Source organism: Paramisgurnus dabryanus, chromosome 14 (genome assembly GCF_030506205.2).
Source record: "Paramisgurnus dabryanus chromosome 14, PD_genome_1.1, whole genome shotgun sequence".
Lineage (NCBI taxonomy): Eukaryota > Metazoa > Chordata > Actinopteri > Cypriniformes > Cobitidae > Paramisgurnus > Paramisgurnus dabryanus.
In genome coordinates this window covers 21,328,888-21,347,215 of record NC_133350.1, presented here as the reverse complement: position 1 = coordinate 21,347,215, position 18,328 = coordinate 21,328,888, and the positions used below count along the sequence as shown (strand labels likewise).

At 38.3% G+C, this 18,328-nt stretch overlaps 1 protein-coding gene across 3 annotated transcripts in view; it reads right to left on the bottom strand.

Moving 5' to 3' along the window:
• tbl1xr1a (TBL1X/Y related 1a) overlaps positions 1–6,716 on the bottom strand; it is an 87,249-nt gene extending 80,533 nt beyond the window's left edge. For 2 of the 3 annotated variants that reach the window (XM_065241547.2, XM_065241548.1), the window contains exon 1: positions 6,427–6,716. The gene's annotated coding sequence lies outside the window, so the exon portion shown is untranslated. The remainder of the gene's footprint in view (positions 1–6,426) is intronic. The other variant, XM_065241549.1, reaches the window with a different exon arrangement.
• Between the last annotated feature and the right edge of the window lie 11,612 nt (positions 6,717–18,328).

Below are 18,328 nucleotides of genomic sequence, written 5' to 3'. Positions count from 1 at the left end.
AATCTCAGTGAGATGTCTTCAGTTTCGTGTTAACACAAACAGCCAGCAGACGCGGAGTTAATGTGAAAAAAAAGTATCAATCTGCGCTACCAGTACACAATCAGAACGCGTTTTCAGCGCGGCTTGAAACATTATAACCCCATAAAGGTTTCTCACTTGTTGTTTTATGAGTGGAAGTGCTACAATAAATACGCAGATATGCGCCGATCGCCAGGTGCTCCGGGGCTCGGCTCAAGCAGCCACCGAAATTGCCAAGCACATATGCACAATTGCTTCACATGCTTTACATAAAACCACGCGGAAAACGTGACCGGGACAGTTTCCTCCTCTTCAAAGCGAGTGTGCGCTTCAGAGCGTCTTTCGTTGCTAAGTAACCCAAGCATTGCTTGACGCTGTGAGGAGCACCCACCGGTGGAGAAAAAATTTGGCGCCTATAAACACGCTCATTTGATCATGTTTACATTTTTATATTTCAAAATATATGTATGCATTATGTATAAGACATATATACATCAATGTATACGTCCCCTCCCCCACCACAGTAGGGCTGTCAAAATGGCTGAACAAGTACATTCGAAATTCGTCCTTGAAAAATAATAAAATTCGAATTATATTCGAATTATAAAGACCTACTTTATCTTGGAGAAAATACTCCTAAAAGCCCACAAGAGGGTGCAGCACAAAGCCCCAATAATAAGCAAATCATGCACAGCATATTTTTGTTAAAACGAATGTTATAAACACTAATAAATTAAACATAATTTCATAAATTCATATGCAAAGGAACAAAAGTGCACATAGATATCTGGAAGTGCAAAATGCCTCAACAGCCAGCGTGTGTATTAACACAAACATAGTAGGGGTGGCACGGTTCACAAAACCCTCGGTTCGGTTCGTATCACGGTTCTATGGTCACGGTTCACGGTTCAGTACGGTTCTTGTTGTTATTTTTTCTTTAAATTTTTCACACGCCAGAAATGTATTATCTTATTAATGTATTAATTATCCATAATTTAGGATACATCATTAAAAAAGTTATATCATGTAATCATGCACAAACTGAATTTGACTTTAAGCACATTGGACCATCTCTGAGGAAAGCCAGATGAGATTTTGATAGAGCAAGAGAGAAGACATTGATGATTTCAACATGCTTTTCATTTAATTGGCAAAAAAGAGAATGTGTATTGCCATCTACATAAACTTTATGTGCATTTTTAGCACACAAAGATAACTTGCATTTATTAAAATGCCAACTTCAGTGTAGCTCTTAGATTTATCACTGAGAGGCTGCTTTAATACTGAGAGTTTATGTGGACGAGAGAGAAACATAACCTTTGCACCTGTAATATTTAAATCCGTCTCTTTTGTCCACTTTTGACCACTTCTGTCCTGATTACTTTGAGGGGCAATTTCTGAAATAAGATTGCGCAACTTTCACACGCTAGCAAAATGAAACTACGCGGAAATCAGCCGCTTTAATTTTATCAATGAAAGGCTAAAAATAGCGCTGAATATGAAAAGACGTAAAACATTGTGTTCAGTACCTCAGATAAATGGGCGGAGAGAAGGCGATCTCCTGTGGCTGTTGGAGAATATTCAACCCATAGACTGCAGTTCAATCTGTTGTTTTATTTCCGCTGTCATCATAAGTAACATGAAATAAAAATATGTTTCCACACACCAAACTTATACGACGCTGGCGCATCCTCCAACTGCGGGCAGACTTCCTTTTCTCTCCCACTTGCCATTTCTACACGTAATATAACCTGCAGTACTTATACTCCAAACGAGTCACCTCTTCTTTCGCGCGAAAGGGAAACACGCTATCTGAGGTCACATACAGGGCATGAGACTACATTGCGCATGCCATGAACCGTTGAACCGTGCGGTACACACGCGCTCCGAACCGAGACAAGCGAACCGAACGGTTCGGATTTTTTTCATGGACCGTGCCACCCCTAAAACATAGTCAAGAAACTATCAATGTATACATTTACAAATTATTTTATGTACCATACATTAATTAAATTTACAAAAAAATGTTCAGAGCCTCAGTCAATACAGAACACAACGGTGTCTTAATGAAATCAAAATTAACCAGTATATTTGTGCATCTGTAAATGTACAAAACGAATGCCATGCATAGACAACGCATATTAATATAGGGCATTTTATATAATATATAAGTAGATAAATTTACGCTTTTCTAATAGTATGAAAAAAGTATGAACGTTTTAAAGTATGAAGTATTAAAGTATGAAAACGAATGAATCTTTATTTAAGCCAAAATAAGTGGGAAAGATCATTAGTCATTTAAATTTTGTCAAGCTTAAACGCTATTCACAACAAATTATATTTTGTGTGTTCCTTGGTTGAAAATATGTAGAAATATAAGCGAGTAATAAAGTACAGAACAGAAATGTTTAACTTACGCGCAGAGCGAAGCCGTTAATAAAGCAGACTCTCCGTAATTAATAGAGGACGTGCTGAAACAGTCGAGTTGGCAGATGATCATCATGTTTATATTTCACGCAGATAATGTTGATGAAAAACTTGCATATCAAATGTCCATGTGAAAGTCAAGTTTCCAGTCAGTTATAAAAATAAAGCCACCGCGGCGTTACATTGCAATTCTCTCATATGCGGTGTGGACTCTGTAGATGCACATATGGTTTTAATGTTGCTAAACAAGCAGCTGTATTATGGCACTTTCGTGTTGATCAGTTATTTTAAACTTTAAAACTGCATTTAGAAGCAGACGACACTGTCATCTCAGCTAGTTTCACTTTGCGGATGAATTCCAGTTGATGCTCCAAAAACCAAAGAAGCAGCCCTTTTAATATGTATTCTGTCCAACTCGTAATCCCCACTGTCTAGTCTTGCTATTTTTCAAATGAATAACGCTGGCTTGCTCCGCATAGTTGGCTGAGCCGCTAACGCTCTGTATAACAATTCGCGTCAGTTTCGTCATCATCACGTTGCGTGAGCTTCCTGACACAGGTAAAATTCGAATGCAAAGTTTTACGTTCGAATATGTATATTTTTTTTACATTCGACGAATATTCGAAATTCGAATTAAAATTTGACAGCCCTACACCACAGTGGTAAATAACTGCCATCGTCACAGCCCTAGCGGAGCCGTGTGCAAAGTTTAAATAATGCTGTGAACACCAACACTTCACAATGACGAACTTTTCACCACCCACAACAATTTTAAACTATGAAAGTCTTTAGAAGAGTCAAAACAGAGCGCAATACACCGATAATTCACTATTAACTATCAGCTAGAGCAGGGGTCCCCAGCCTTTTTTTCACCACGGACCGGTTTCAGCTTTAAAAAAATTTCGCGGACTGGGGGTGAGATTGGGGGGGGGGTTTGGGGTCGATGAGTTGCTGTTCAAACGTGCTGAAAATCCTCCTTTTCGAAATGTACGTTTTAAACGGAAGATAACAACCATGCATTAGGAAAATTAATAATTGCTTTATTTAGGCTATAGTTTATTTTTTATCATATTTTGGCAGATTGTTTTTTACTTTCATTGTTTTACAGTTTGCCTGCCCATTTAGTCTTAATAATTAATGGAACCTAAACAAACTTGGCTTGCTGTTCTCGAAGGCAGCTCGAATCTTGGTCGGGCTCGAGACCCAATTCCAAGTAACAGAAGAGAAGGAAAATGCAGTGAAGGAGGAGAGATGCCAGAAGAATTGCGGCTGGGCGCAGATGGCACGGAGACTCACGTTTACCATGATTAATGATGATTGACAACTTTATGTTCCTTTCAAACCTACGTTAAAAGTGAAGCCGTTAAAATATTATTAGCCTAATAGTTTATTTTGATCATGGTGCTACGATCGATAATAGTTTATTTTGATCATGGTGCTACGATCGATGGATAATTCTGAAGTTGTTTTAAAGAAGAATAAAATAATTACTTTTCAGTCATTTGCGCTGTCACACAGTTGAACGTCTCCGCATATGTACATCATTGCGACGTACATTTGCAAATGATTCATAAAGTCATACCTCCGCAATTCTTTGATCGATTGTGTTTTAGAAGTACTGTATGCTCAAACTCTAATGACAGCAATGTGATCGCTGATGCACTGGTAGAGAGAGAGAGAGAGGCGGAGAAAAAGAGAGAGAGCGCGGCTCTGTACAAAAGTGGAAATGATTGATGTTATATGAAGTCGACTCTTAAAGTACAAAATACCCGATTAAGCTATTACGTGGCTATTATACAATTTTTTTTCGGGACGTTCTTGCGACCCGGTGGCAACTTGTCCACGACCCAGTACTGGGTCGCGACCCGGTGGTTGGGGACCTCTGAGCTAGAGACATGCTTAAAACATGAGATAAATGTTGAAGCTCTAGATCCTACGATCAATCCATAAATTATGTGTTTATATCATATCACTACTCAAACTATAACAAGAAACAACTTTGTAAACAGACGAGCAGTCAGCATACCATGCATAGCAGCTTAGCGAAGTCTTTTGCTCATGTCCATAATATACCATATTATCATCAAAAACATATTTTTGTACATATTTTTCTCAAATATTTTTGTGGACCTCAATAACCAATACCACAAAATCCCAAATATCTTGCTTTGGTTTGTTTGTTTACTAGTTGCCCTACTTATTTTGACGTGATCACTGTGTGCGGCCAACCACAAAAAGACAACAGTTCAAACAAGATCATCACAGAAAAAGATGCAGTCGTTTCCTTGCGCAAAATAAAACGTCAACTTTACAGGTTACGCCTTTATGTTTATAATCAATTATTGTGTCAATACTGCATCAACCACAAATCCACTGCATAACTAGACAATAATTACATGCATTTCTCAATGACTTTGCAAAAAATAAGAAAGGCCTTGTTCAAAAAACACCATCTGCCCATTTCATGTCTACCACACAACCTTGGGGCTCTACAGAAACAGGGTCAATGTGACTGCACCGCAAATGTCACGTTTTGACACGAATTTGCTCGATAAAGCCGAGCAGAAGGGGGAAAATATGAGAAAAAAGCCCAATAGTTCAGATATGAATCTCCCATCCCCCACATCTTGCTTCAATCCACTCACAGGCACAACAGTTACATAACCGTGCCACTCTTCTACTTAGGGAAAGATGCAGATATCAAACAAAGAGACTTTAGGATATTATACTATGTATTTACTTAGAGAATCTGAAACGAAGCATAACTTAAAAGGAAAATTTAAAATGGTATAACTTTAATTTTAACTATACTAATTTTTCCATTATGTAGTCACGTATTATTATTACAGTGCTCTTTAAAGTTTTTGTATAAAGAAGATCTAGGTTAACCTAACACAAATAAATGACTCTTTGGGCTTGTGGTGGTAAAGTAGGTTACATGCGGGCTCTTACAATGGGAGTTTCCCAACACGCATGGCCTTCAGATTACACACACACATAGCTCTCTCTCACTCACACCAGAGCGACCCATCCCCCACCGCAGACTGAACACTAGTAAATATTGTGATCCAAATATGACAAGTAAACCTTTATTACCACTTATCATCTGTCCAATCGGTCAACTAGACCACCATTATACACTGATTTACTGTGTTATTTAACAAATCTGTTAACTCTCATATCTTATCTTGGGTGTTTATGTTCATTGCAGTCATGTGCTTTTCATCTGACAGTGGTTTGCAATGTCTGTCTATAGAATCAATGTAACTGATAAGAAATAACATATTTTATGTAACTGTTTATAAATTCCTTATTTAACACATACTCTGTTAGTGTGAGTTGATCTCCCATCCCCCACTCCTAGCTAGTGTAGTGCTTTGCCCACAACACTGTCATGTGCTCCTTCTGTTATACATGTACAGTCTTTTTATAAACACTAAGTGTAATTCACATTAGATATACAGTCAGTATTAAACAAGTACTGGTCCTTTAAATGGGAGAATCATTTCCACAAAACCCCAGGAATAACATTGACTAAAGTAGATCAACTTTAATCAAATCTAAATTCAGACTAACTGTTGTATAACACTAAATATTACAAATAAAGTGTCACATTAACATTAAAATACATCAATAACTAAAACAACACAAGTACAAAGATGCTATTACTGTATTATTGACTTTAAAAGATGTCAATGTTGTAAATAAGTGTCTGATAAAATTATATTTTGTAAACACTTAACTACCAAACACAGCATTTACACACACACACACACACATACGCACACGCCGGCGCGCGCACTCTCTCTCTCACATACACACACTAGTGCCCATCCCCCCACACAGTAAGATCCTCTCAAATAAATGTCCTTGCCGAATTATAAATCGCTTTACGTTATTATAAAAACACCAAATGATACATTAACACACCTATGCTGCTAGATTATCGATAAAACGATAAAAACGAACAAATACACTCACTTTAAGACCCGGATGAGCGCGAGGGGAGCCTTTCAGTGCTGAGCTGCCTGTGTGGAAATTCCTCCTCCACGACTATTTTGTGAAATAGCGCTTAAATAAAGCGTTATAAAGCCGGTTTGAGGCGACAGGTCGTCAGATAAATTCCCAAACGAGCGTCCGGTCCCGTTCGCATCGGCGTGGAGCTGGATAAAACCGTTTAAATATGATATTTAAGAGCGATTGAGGTACATTGTGAGGCTGTTTGCTAGTGGAGAAAGAGCCAAACGGTTCAGCAGCAGCCAACGGCTTCAGACACTCAAACACTGGAGAGCTGACCTGCCAAGCGAAAATGGGGGAGGCCTGGGCGGTTGTCTCTGCAGCTTTGTTGAAACTGAAGGAGGCACCATATTTGCTCAATTAAAAACGAGATTTTGTCATAGATGTATTATTTTAACTAGTAACAGTTTTATAAACTACCAATAGCACGTGAGTTTGTGGGAGGAGTGTTACATAAATAGAGGGATTTTATATATTGTATAGACAAAAACAGGGATTCGGCTAAAATTGTAATATAAAAAGATTTATATTGTGGGGTTATTTTTAAGGTTGAATAAAATGTATGTTAATATGAAGTAACAGCAGCAATGAGAGTGCTCAAAAAAATTACAAAAACAGGGATTCGGCTAAAATTTAAATATAAAAAGATTTATACTGTGGGGTTATTTTTAAGGTTGACTAAAATGTATGTTAATATGAAGTAACAGCAGCAATGAGAGTGCTCAAAAAAATTATACAACAATAATGTGTACAAGCACTGTATTTGTTATTGTTTCTTTACATAAAAATGTACACTTAATAGTTAGTTTTAAATCTTTAAGGAATAGTTTACTTAAATATGAAAATTCTCTTAAAATTAAATGCGTCTCGTGACTATTTGCCACAAAACACGCAAGAACCAATGAGATTTGACGTGATCGACGTGCCACCATTTTATAACGTATACACTAATTTGTGTGTAAATGCAAGGTTTAAAGAATACACAACATATTGGATGCTTATAAAAAATTAAAAAATAATTTCCTCTTACAAATGTATTATTTTGAATTACTTTAAAGGGATAGTTCACCTAAAAACCAAAACTTTGTCATTATTTACTCACCGTCTTATCATTTGATCCGCACATTTTTTGCTTTGGCCAAACCTACAAACAGAAACCAAAACAAAGTGTTCCAGCCAATAAACGACAAGAAGGTTTTGGGGGTGGGGGTTGGGCTCGTTCATGAAAGCACGGAAGGGAGGGGAAGGAGTTAGCTACGCTCTGTCTGTTTGAAAACAATTCAAACGTCAACAAAAACTAACGTCTCGCAGATTCGCTTAGAACGCCTTTAATGAACTGTATTGTTTTTATTACCTTTGAATGAGACGTTTTATCTACATAAACCGCGGGTCCCCTTACATGGAAGTCGGCGTCTTGTTTCTACAGTAGCCCTAAACGGACAATCTGCTCTATAGAGGGCGTTTCGGCCCTACATTGGCTGTTTCTCAATGTCAATAAAGGATCCTCGGAAACCAGAATTTCGAGGATGCTACGTCATCGACATCCGTCGAAGGACTGTTCCAATGTCGAGGGTCTTCAAAACTGCAACCAAGGACTGAGTCCTTCTTTCGAAAAATATCCCATATACAGGAAAGGATGCATATGTGTATCCTTCCTGCTCTTCGCTCTCTCTCAAATCACCCACAATCCTATGCGCACAGCGCCGAAAGCACACCTTTTTTTCTGTCGTAATGATGCAATGACGTGCACTTGCTAGCCTGTTCCATTTACGTGTTCTCCAAATTCTAAAGAGGAGCCTCGCCTAGCCTCTGAAGGAAGTGACTTGGAATGACAAGTCCTGCCAAGAAAGTATCCTTAGCATTGAGAAACAGCCATTGTGAAATTGAAATTATTTGAAAAGAATGCACACCCGGTGTGTAAAACATTACCACCTTGGGTGTGCATTATTTTCTAATAATTCAACCGCCTGTCGTCAATTTTTTCTTACGCAACTGGCAAAACCAATATTTCCACGAATTATAGTAAATTATAAAAATACTTTCATTATTCTCTTACATATCCATGCATAAATTTGGAGAAATATTACATTTAAATATTAGGTAGATTGTGGTCCCTTCCTGTCTAGCAATATGTGTTTATATTAAAATTAAAACTTTTCAAAAGTTCCATCGCGTTTCATTAAGTTTATTGAGTTGGCCTGCGTGATTTCGGTTGGAGAGCTTTAGAACAATTCCCTTAAGGGATAAGGGAACATAGGGACCATAGATGCATTGTAGGAATTTTTAGAGAATGAATGTTCCAGTGCCTGGCAGGATTTTCCGATTGAGACTCCCTGATCAGTGCCCCGACGACTGAACAAGGGAGATGATTGAGCCAATGATGGATGAATGTGCTTTTGGAGATTGTTGGCTCCAATATAAGAAGGTAACATAAGGCCATTTTGATACAAAATTAAATTTGTAATTTTGCTTGCATTTAACCGCAAGTTATATACATCTGGGATGGCACGAGGGTGAGTAAACAATTTGAGAATTTTTATATTTGGGTGACCTAATCCTTTAAATGTAATTGTTAGATGGGTGGGGGATGGGCATAGCTTCTGAATCAATGCCAAATGTCAAGCTAATATAATTATTTGATTAATCACATGACCAGAAGTGAAATAGGTTGCACTGCCATAGCAATTATGTCAGTCTTTGCCCCTGTTGAAAGTGTTGAAAGTCACTGCTTACTCTCAGTCTCTGTGACAATCAGACAATCATTGTGTTTGGAGAGTTAGTGTAAACTTATCAGACCTCGAATGACCTTGAAGAGAAGAACCCTCCTCCCTTCTTTTACTTCAGTCTCTTTTGGCATTTGTTTATGTGGTTGTGTGTGACAAAATGAAAAGATTTTACTGGATGGGGGAAAGTTTTTCAGATGTCCTGGCAGCTTGGAAATCTTTTGTTGGCTGCAGCTGGCCTGTATTTAAAAACAATGACATACAAACATTCAAATACCAAGCATATTTATTCCTTTTAAAAGGGTCAGGGTCACCCATGCATCCATTCATCCCTTTATTTGTGTTTAAAATATTCAAAAGTCACACCTAAAATGTCGAAAAGAAAAAAGTCAGTAAATTGCGGTATACCATATTTCCAGTACACATACAGAAACCCATATCAATTGTCTAGCGTAATGAAAATAAATCAGTTGATCGTAGATCTAGCTGTGAACCTGCAAACAACAAGATGGAGCCTGAGACTATCCCCCATGACTGAGATCTCAATGGCTGCACTACTGCACAAAGCTGCATCCGAAGTCCTGAAAACAAGAGCAGGGAAGCCATCTGGTCCTCCCTCACTTGGGACACTGATAAATTTCACAACATTCAAGGGGAAAGAAAGACAGGCCGATCAAGCTCGATTGTTCAGAGCATAGCACAAAAGACACTCCTTGGTGAGCTGTCGTGAACAAAGCAGGGAGAGGATGGGTGTCAGTGTGTAATGTAGAGCTCTGCTCATGGTTCTGTAGGCTTCAGTGGTTGTTACTGTTTACAATGTGGGAGGCAAGAAAGATTAGTGAATCATAAACAAACGTGCGTGTAGGTGTTCTGTACAGCAGCATCTATAGATAAAATGCATGTTTGGATCAAAAAAGCTGTTTGGGTGAATGGTTCGTGTGTGGTTTATGCTCCTGGTGTCCAGTAGCTGATTTTGGTGAGACAAAAGATTTCAGTAAATGCTGCTAACCTGATTAAGGTTTAAAGAGCTCCTATGGTCTGATTAACGATTTTACATTTCCTTTGGTGTGTAAGTGTTTATTAGTACATGTTATGCAAAAGGTACACACCCCAAAGTAAATGATGATGCGAGTTATCATTTCCAACGGAAATCTCTTTTCTTGGACTAAAACAAACACACAGATTGTAGCCAACAGTTTACAATGAGTAGTCTTTTTAATGGGAAAAAAGTACCTTTATTTATTTTTTTTACATATTTTTAACATTTTATTTTTTAATCGATATGTAAGGAATAATTGACGACGGGCTGTTGAATGATAAGAAAATAATGCACACCGGGGGTGTTTAAAGGACCAGAGTCAATTATTCCGCTTATACAACGGTTACCGAAAATATTGCTCTGGTGTGCGGTTATTGAAAAATAATCAACATCCATGGAACACTTATCAGCCAATCAGAATCAAGCATTCAACAGCCTCGTGGTATAAGTTCTGCTACTCTGACTACTGCGCACTGTCCCTCTCAGTCGTGTTTCTTAATTTGATAAATTTGCCGTTATTATTTTAACCATGGTAAACCGTTGCTGTATTAATAATAATGTAACACTTTACATTAAAAAATGACAGATAAGGACAACACTTCATTATGTTTTATTCTATGTAGGAAACCAAACATTAACCTCAACCCCTCAGTAATGTGTATACATGACATATAAATGACATTTATATATACGACACTAAAGTATAAATCTGAATATTAATTTATATAGCTTAAGTCAACATTGAACATTGAAAATAAAGGAAATTTCCCGGGTTACTCACCCAAAATACGGGAACATTTCAACATTTATCTTTAGTGTTGGGGAAAGTTACTTTTAAAAGTAATGCATTCAATATTAAGTTACTCCCCAAAAAAGTAACTAATTGTGTTACTTAGTTACTTTTCATGGAAAGTCATGTTTAACTTTTGCGTACCTTTGCAGGTGTTTTTTATGACTGAGAAATTCTGCATTCAGAAATTGCATATTTCCATCGCAAAAATGTTAAAGGGATAGTTCAGCCAAAAATGATATTAAACCCATGATTTACTCACCCCCAAGCTGCCCGAGTTGCATATGTCCATCGTTGTTCAGACAAACACATTTTCGGATATTTTATAAAATGTTTTAGATCTTTCAGTTGATTAAATGTAATGTTACGGGGTCCACCCATAGTCCACGTCCTTCAAGTCCAAAAAAAGTACGTCCATCCTTCACAAATCAAATCCAAACGGCTCCAGGATGATAAACAAAGGTCTTCTGAGGGTAATCCGCGCGGTGTTGTTGTAGAAATATCCATATTTAAAACTTTATTAACGAAAATAAATACCTTCCGGTAGCGCCGCCATCTTAGTCGCGTCCGCATTCAGGATGAGAGCTTACGCAGCCTACGGAGGCTACTCTGCTGCTGCTCTGTGCCCCCGCCCTCCGAATTTGTCATACGTCACTAAGAAACTACGCTGATACTCTCTCCTGAATACAGAGGAGTCTAAGATGGCGGCGCTACCGGAAGGTAGTTATTTTCGTTAATAAAGTTGAAGGTTGTGGACTACTTAAAAAAAAAGTAACTAAAATATTAATGTGTAGCATACATGTATAAAGTAATGCGTTACTTTACGTATTCACTTCAGAAAAGTAATATAATTACGTAATGCACGTTACTTGTAATGCGTTACCCCCAACACTGTTCATCTTTCTTTAACTAAGTGAGTTGTTAAGCTAGGTCGTACGTGACTTTGCTTACAGATTGGTGTGAAATCGTGCTCTCACAACAACCACGCTGTTATCTTAAAAAGGCTCTTTTTTCACTCTTTGTTGGGAATTTCATATGGATCCAAACCGGTACATATCCCGGTAAATTCCACATCCTTTTCAGGATTTTAACATCTTTTATTTTATTTTCTTTCTCCCAACATCTTCTTCTTCTCCTCGTTCAACTTGCTGTATGTTTACATTTGCGAGGCCATCAACATGGCCGCCACATCCCATAATGCAACGTGGCACCCAAGCCCTATTCATGTAAGTAACAAAGTGGGAATTAGGTAGTGTGTGGTTTTTTAAGAACTGTGGTTCATTATCAGGAGAGAAAACATCAACAGAGATAAGAATAAAACGGTACTTTAGCAAAAGGATCGCTCACTTAATATAGCTTTCTTGTACACTAACGGTCTCCACTGTTGGCTACAAAACACAACTACCTCTTAAGACAACGAATGCACAAAAGTAAGTTTATATACACCTTAAACAAGCATCAAATTAGTGAAGAAACAATAATGTACAGTAACACATTTATTTAAATTGTGTAAACATGTACATACTATACCCTTATATAATCCATTAAATATCCTAATAATAATGTACAATGATTTAGCAGGTGCAATATCACTGCATTAGTCATTTCTTACCCTCAAAATCGGCAGTAAAACACAAAACAGCATCAGGCAAAAAAAATCTACTCAAACACTCACATGCACCATTTCCAAGATATATTGCATTAATGTAACAGTAAGAACTGCACCCCTATCGGCCATCAGTTACTCAGAATGGCTGGCATGTGTAATAGCCGAGCTGTACGTGTGTGTGTGTGTGTGTAGTGGGGGTTGGGCAGAAATGTAAAATTGTCTCCACCCCTTCCCTCCTGTTATTTATACTGTCTAAGGCAGGCCTGCGGTTTTGGCAGACACTGAATGGTATTTCCTGTTAAAGAACCTTGCGTAATTCTTCATTTTCAAACCCCCCTTTGTCCCTTCAACCTTTATTTTTTCCTCTGATCTTTTTAAGAACTCAACAATGCACATTCTTTATCTATTGGTCTTTTTGCTATTGTTCTTCCATGGATAAATGCAAATAGATCGGAGCCATTTTCTCAGCTGGCCGTAATGGCAGCTGTTACTAGCTGCTCTAATCGAGTTTCCATCATAAAAAATGGGGCGAGAGCGTTGTAAACTACAGAAAAGCAGCGCAGCTACAGTTAGAGATTATGTCTGGGGCTGTGAGACTGCAGAATCCCACCCATCCCCCACACTGGCTTCTCAACTCATTTTTGCCTGGCTGGGCATTGCCTGCAATAGATTCCACCCCACCCCCTCTCCTTTGCTCAGTCATTCAGACTTGGAAAGTCAATAACAAGCTGACATCATCATTGGTTTGTATATTACTCTGGTGCTCTCAGACCAGCTATCTACTAAACGCAGATCAACTTTGTTTAAGGAACAGGTACAGATAGAAAACGAGAAGAAGGGAGGGAAATAAGCTTTCGTTTTAGCAGCCTGCGTGTGTAGCTTTATTTGGCATTAGTTCCTGACCTTCACATTTTACATGTGGTATCATTTTGACTGGTCCAATAATCCTGCGGCGGGTGTATTGCCTCGGGGTGCAAGATCAGTCACTTCATAGCAACCATAATTTGCTGATAAAAGAGTCGCTATCACATCTCAATACCCTGTGTGACAGTAAATGCAGCTTAGGTGTTGATTTAAAACCTGAAAAATTTCATCCTCGACCTTGGTGTTTCACACCACACAATTTTTTTGAAGAAAATCATGACATTACTTCCAGATTTGATGGGACAGTCCATATAACACAAAAATAAACAATGTTTATGTCATACCTTCTTACCTTTATAATCATGGCCACAGGAAATATGTAATGTCGCCTAGACCAAGATTAACATTGACCTACTTCTACTGACCGAAAAGCTTCCTGTAGCTGGTACACTGTTGTGTTTGCAACACAAATACTAGGCGTTCAATTTCCAAGGAAATTGTGCTTGTGTAGCAAGCCACTTTTGATAAAAGCATCTGCCAAATGCATAAATGTGCCACAAACATGCTAAGGCTTCTGTATTGGGAAAGAACTGGCAAATAATTTTATTTGTGAATTATTTCCCCAAATTTCTTTATTACCTCATTTGGCCTGAATCCGCAGAGTGGGGGAGGGGTTTGTAATGTGTAAGCCTATTTTGCTCATACCTGTCAACCCTCCTGTTTTTCCTGGGATTCTCCCATATTTTACCATTATATCCTGTCATCATCCCGTTTAAAGAGCACCTTTTGTTTGATTCCCGTTTTTGAATTTCCTTTGGCGTGTAAGTGTATATTAGCACATGTTAATGATATGCAAAAGGTACAAACTAGTGATGCACCGATGTATCGGCCGCCGATATTTATCAGCCGATTTTTTATGAATTTGAAACCATCGGCATATCGGCAATAGCACGAGAAAGGCCGATACCGATTGTTTATTAATTAACTGCTTAAGGAAATCCATTATATGTAAAAAACGAGTTAATGTTGTTAATAAAATAAATGCTGAATAGCAAAAAACACCTTTGAAGGTTGTCATGTTGTCTTATTATATTTGTTTTAGCTTAATTTGTGCCTCTCTTATTATGTTGGTCAGTTGAATGTTAATTAGATCCAATCCATGTGCAGTAAAAATAATTTGATGCAGAAATAAACTAGCTAATAGACCAACTGTATTGTATTGTAAACAAGTGTTTAATATCGGCATCGGTATCGGCCAGAAGTTGTCTGTTTAAATCGGTATCTGTATCGGCCCAAAAAAATCCTATCGGTGCATCCCTAGTACAAACCCCAAAGTAAACGATGAGGGAGTTATCGTCTCCAACGTAAATCTCTTTTCTTGGACTACAACAAACACACGGATTGTAGGCAACAGTTTACTTCTGGGATTGGTGATGTAGACAAGACCGACATTATCATTATTCCTCCCACTTAGGACTCACAGCCTGTAAGTTAACTTCTGTTAGCATTGCATTGTGACCGAATCTTTTAAACATGGCAGGGAGCGTCTCATTTCCTGTTGACATCAGAGGTATTCAGGCCAATCACAATGTGCAGGTTAGCTGGCCAATCAGAGACACAGAGCTTTTTAAATCTATGCATTTTAGGAAGAAAGTGAAATCTGGAGCTACAAAAATGCATGATATGTGGAAAATAATGTGTTTTTAAACCATAAACCACATTGTATTATATCATATACACAAATAACATTGTTTTTTAGCAATTAAATAGGTTTCTATAATAAATCACACTGGAAATATTTTATGTTTGCTACATTCATCTCTGGTAAAGCAGGCGCAAGTATATCTGTTACACCCATCAATTAAACAAGAAAAAGAGTAGCATTTGAAGAATAAGAACAATTTTCAGAGGGAGGGTGGATGAGGATGAGCTGCGCACAAACCTACAACAGCCATGCGTTTTTTAGCCCACACGTCCATGTGTATATGCCAGACAGCCATACAAAAAAATAACAGGGGTGCACTGATATCGGCCGATAATGCTTTCTATGCTTCTTCATAATTACGGTGAAATGCCGCTACATCCAAAAGCCAGAGGGCGCTCTCGTGCAGAAACGCAATATGCGCTGCAGATGAAGAACCATACACACGCAGCTATGACACGCAGCTCCAGGAAATGGCTTAAGAATATATTTTCCTTTTCAGGTATTTTCATGATAATAAAGAATATATATATAATAATTATGTTTGACGAGTGCTGCTTTTTCAAATGCATGTCATAAACGACTCAAACTAACAGTGATTTCATATCAATAAGGACTTACTGATAAAAAGCCGTAGTGCATGAAAAAGCTGTAAGTAATATCGGCTGTGCTATTCAGAATAGTTATCGGCTACGTATTTTTTGTGTATATCGGCATTTATCGGGGCAACCCTAGTACAAGGTATACCCATCCATTCGCTTGTGTAGTGAAGTGTGAAGGGGGGGGTTAGGGTTCTGGAAATTTCCCTTATTATGAAATCTCAATGTTGACAGGTATGCTTTTGCTGCAAGACACATCAATTAAACAGAAGACTTTTCATATGTTTTGCATATGTCATCTGCTAAACAGACAACAGTATAAAGAAGAGTAAACTGATATAGCACTGAAATGGCATTTTGAACAAAGATAATAAACACGATCAATACAGTGACAACAATGGCTAACATTGCTGATGTGATCTTGATATACTATTCATTAGATGTGATACACTGCACAATAAGTAGAAATGATCTATTGACTGTTGATCCTCCTGAACAATATCATCAGTATATATCTTTCACCCACTTCATGACATGTTATAATTGTTACTAAATGCATGTTTAGCAAACAAGGTGCACAGAAGGTCATTTAGACCCACTATTGTAAGACTATTCATAAACGGTTACTTGATTCTGAATGAACACAGCAATAACTGCTGCACCCAACTATTCTGTGTATCACAAAAGTCTCTTTAGGGTCGCGCCACTAGGTGGTCATGTTTTCAATGCTTCTGGCAGTTATTTTAGTCATGCAAGACTAATGTCCTGTCTACTTGAATGGGGGAAGACAGATATCTTTAAAATTGCATGCTAAAATCACAATTATACATTAAATAACATATTTCTTAGCAACAATTAAACTTGTTAAACAATTAAACAAATAATTCTCTGACCAACTGTACCAAACTTTGTTGCTTAAACTCAAATCGTGCAAAAATACACACATTTTTCAAGGTTTGTTCAGCAACTGAGCATGCACACATATTGTCAAATGCCACACGCGAGATAAACTTTTTAAAGAAGTTGCATCACTGCGTCGCCATGTTTGCAAAGCCTCGAGGGCTGTGTCCCTGTAGAGTACACAAATAGTGTAATGTAATGTAAATAGTGCACAATTTAAGGGAACATTCATTTTTATTGGTGTCCGAAATCAAGTGTTTGAATTAGTGAATTAGTGAACTAATAGGGAATAGTGAATGAGGGGAAATTTCGGACACAGCCTAGAGGTGCGTCACAAATCCTGCACTTGTGCACTGCTCCACGGCATTTTTATGTATTGTGAGTAGTGCTGTTACACATAATAGTAAAAAAGTGCACTTAAAGTACCCGGATGATGCACTCATTCAACCATTAATTTGGCCCTGTCCCAAATGGCACACTCTTATGGACTTCTTCAGAGTCCACACTTTGATGACATCATGTAATGCAGATTTTAGGGACCCTTGACGCGAGTCCCCGAGAGCGCACCGGAGTCGTATTTTGTGACAGACTCGAGTGCCATGCCGAAAATAGGAAGAGAAGTTGCCCATCAGTGTGAACTCCTCCCTTCCATCGTCTGATTGGTCTGATTGCTCTTTCGCGTGGACTAGGTTGAGAACTGGGTGAAGCCGGTTGCAGTGTGTGCTGATGAGCACACTTTGGAGCATAAAAATGACATATGGGACACCCTACAGACTCGTAGACAAAGCGAGCACGTGCCACCGAAAGTCCACATGAAGTGCGTTATGTGGGACAGGGCCTTTGAAGTGTACAAAGCTGGACACTTCATGCATTCAACAGTCGCAGTTTTGCTTACGTGATGAATAAAAGGTGGGGCTATCACATCCAGTGAAAGGACCTGCCGAGACGATTACACTTCAGTCTAGAAAAGCCTGCGGTTATGTTGAACTAACAGTGACATTAAAAGAACAGTGTACAAATAAATTTTTAATGGCTTCCACTGTAGTATCATTTCCCCTTTCATGGGAAACCGCTTATACTTCCTGTTAGTAAAAAACTGTTAAGGTTTGGGCGTGTATACAAAGTATTTAAACATAGCTAAGTGCTTTGGTTGCTATGATACTTCTGCTTCGTTTAACGTCATTGATCGATCCGCCAGTTGATCCCCCGCCCCTCCTCCACTGGGATTGGATGGTTGAGTGAGAAGTGACATTGATGAGCTGAACAATTCACCCAAATTTGAAAAAAGTACTGAGCGCGGAAAAAATGCAGAACCAGTTGCTGCCATTTTTGTAAAATGTTTTGCTTCCATTGGAAACAATTGAAAACATACGCCGGCGTAGCGCCTTGGTATGCACGCCACCTAAGTGTTCCATTTTGGACGATACTCTTCTAAAATTCGTACACTAGATGGTTAAGTACACAGTGCATAGTGTATAGTATGTCATTTGGGACACAGCTAAGGTCTTGCTAAAGCAAAACCTGTAAGATACTGCACATTTGCAAAGTCTCTCCCTGGACGGTTGACAATTGTTTATTTTACTGGAAGGCGGGACTATTGACCATTTGCGATCTCATCCATTCATAGCAATAAAATGGCA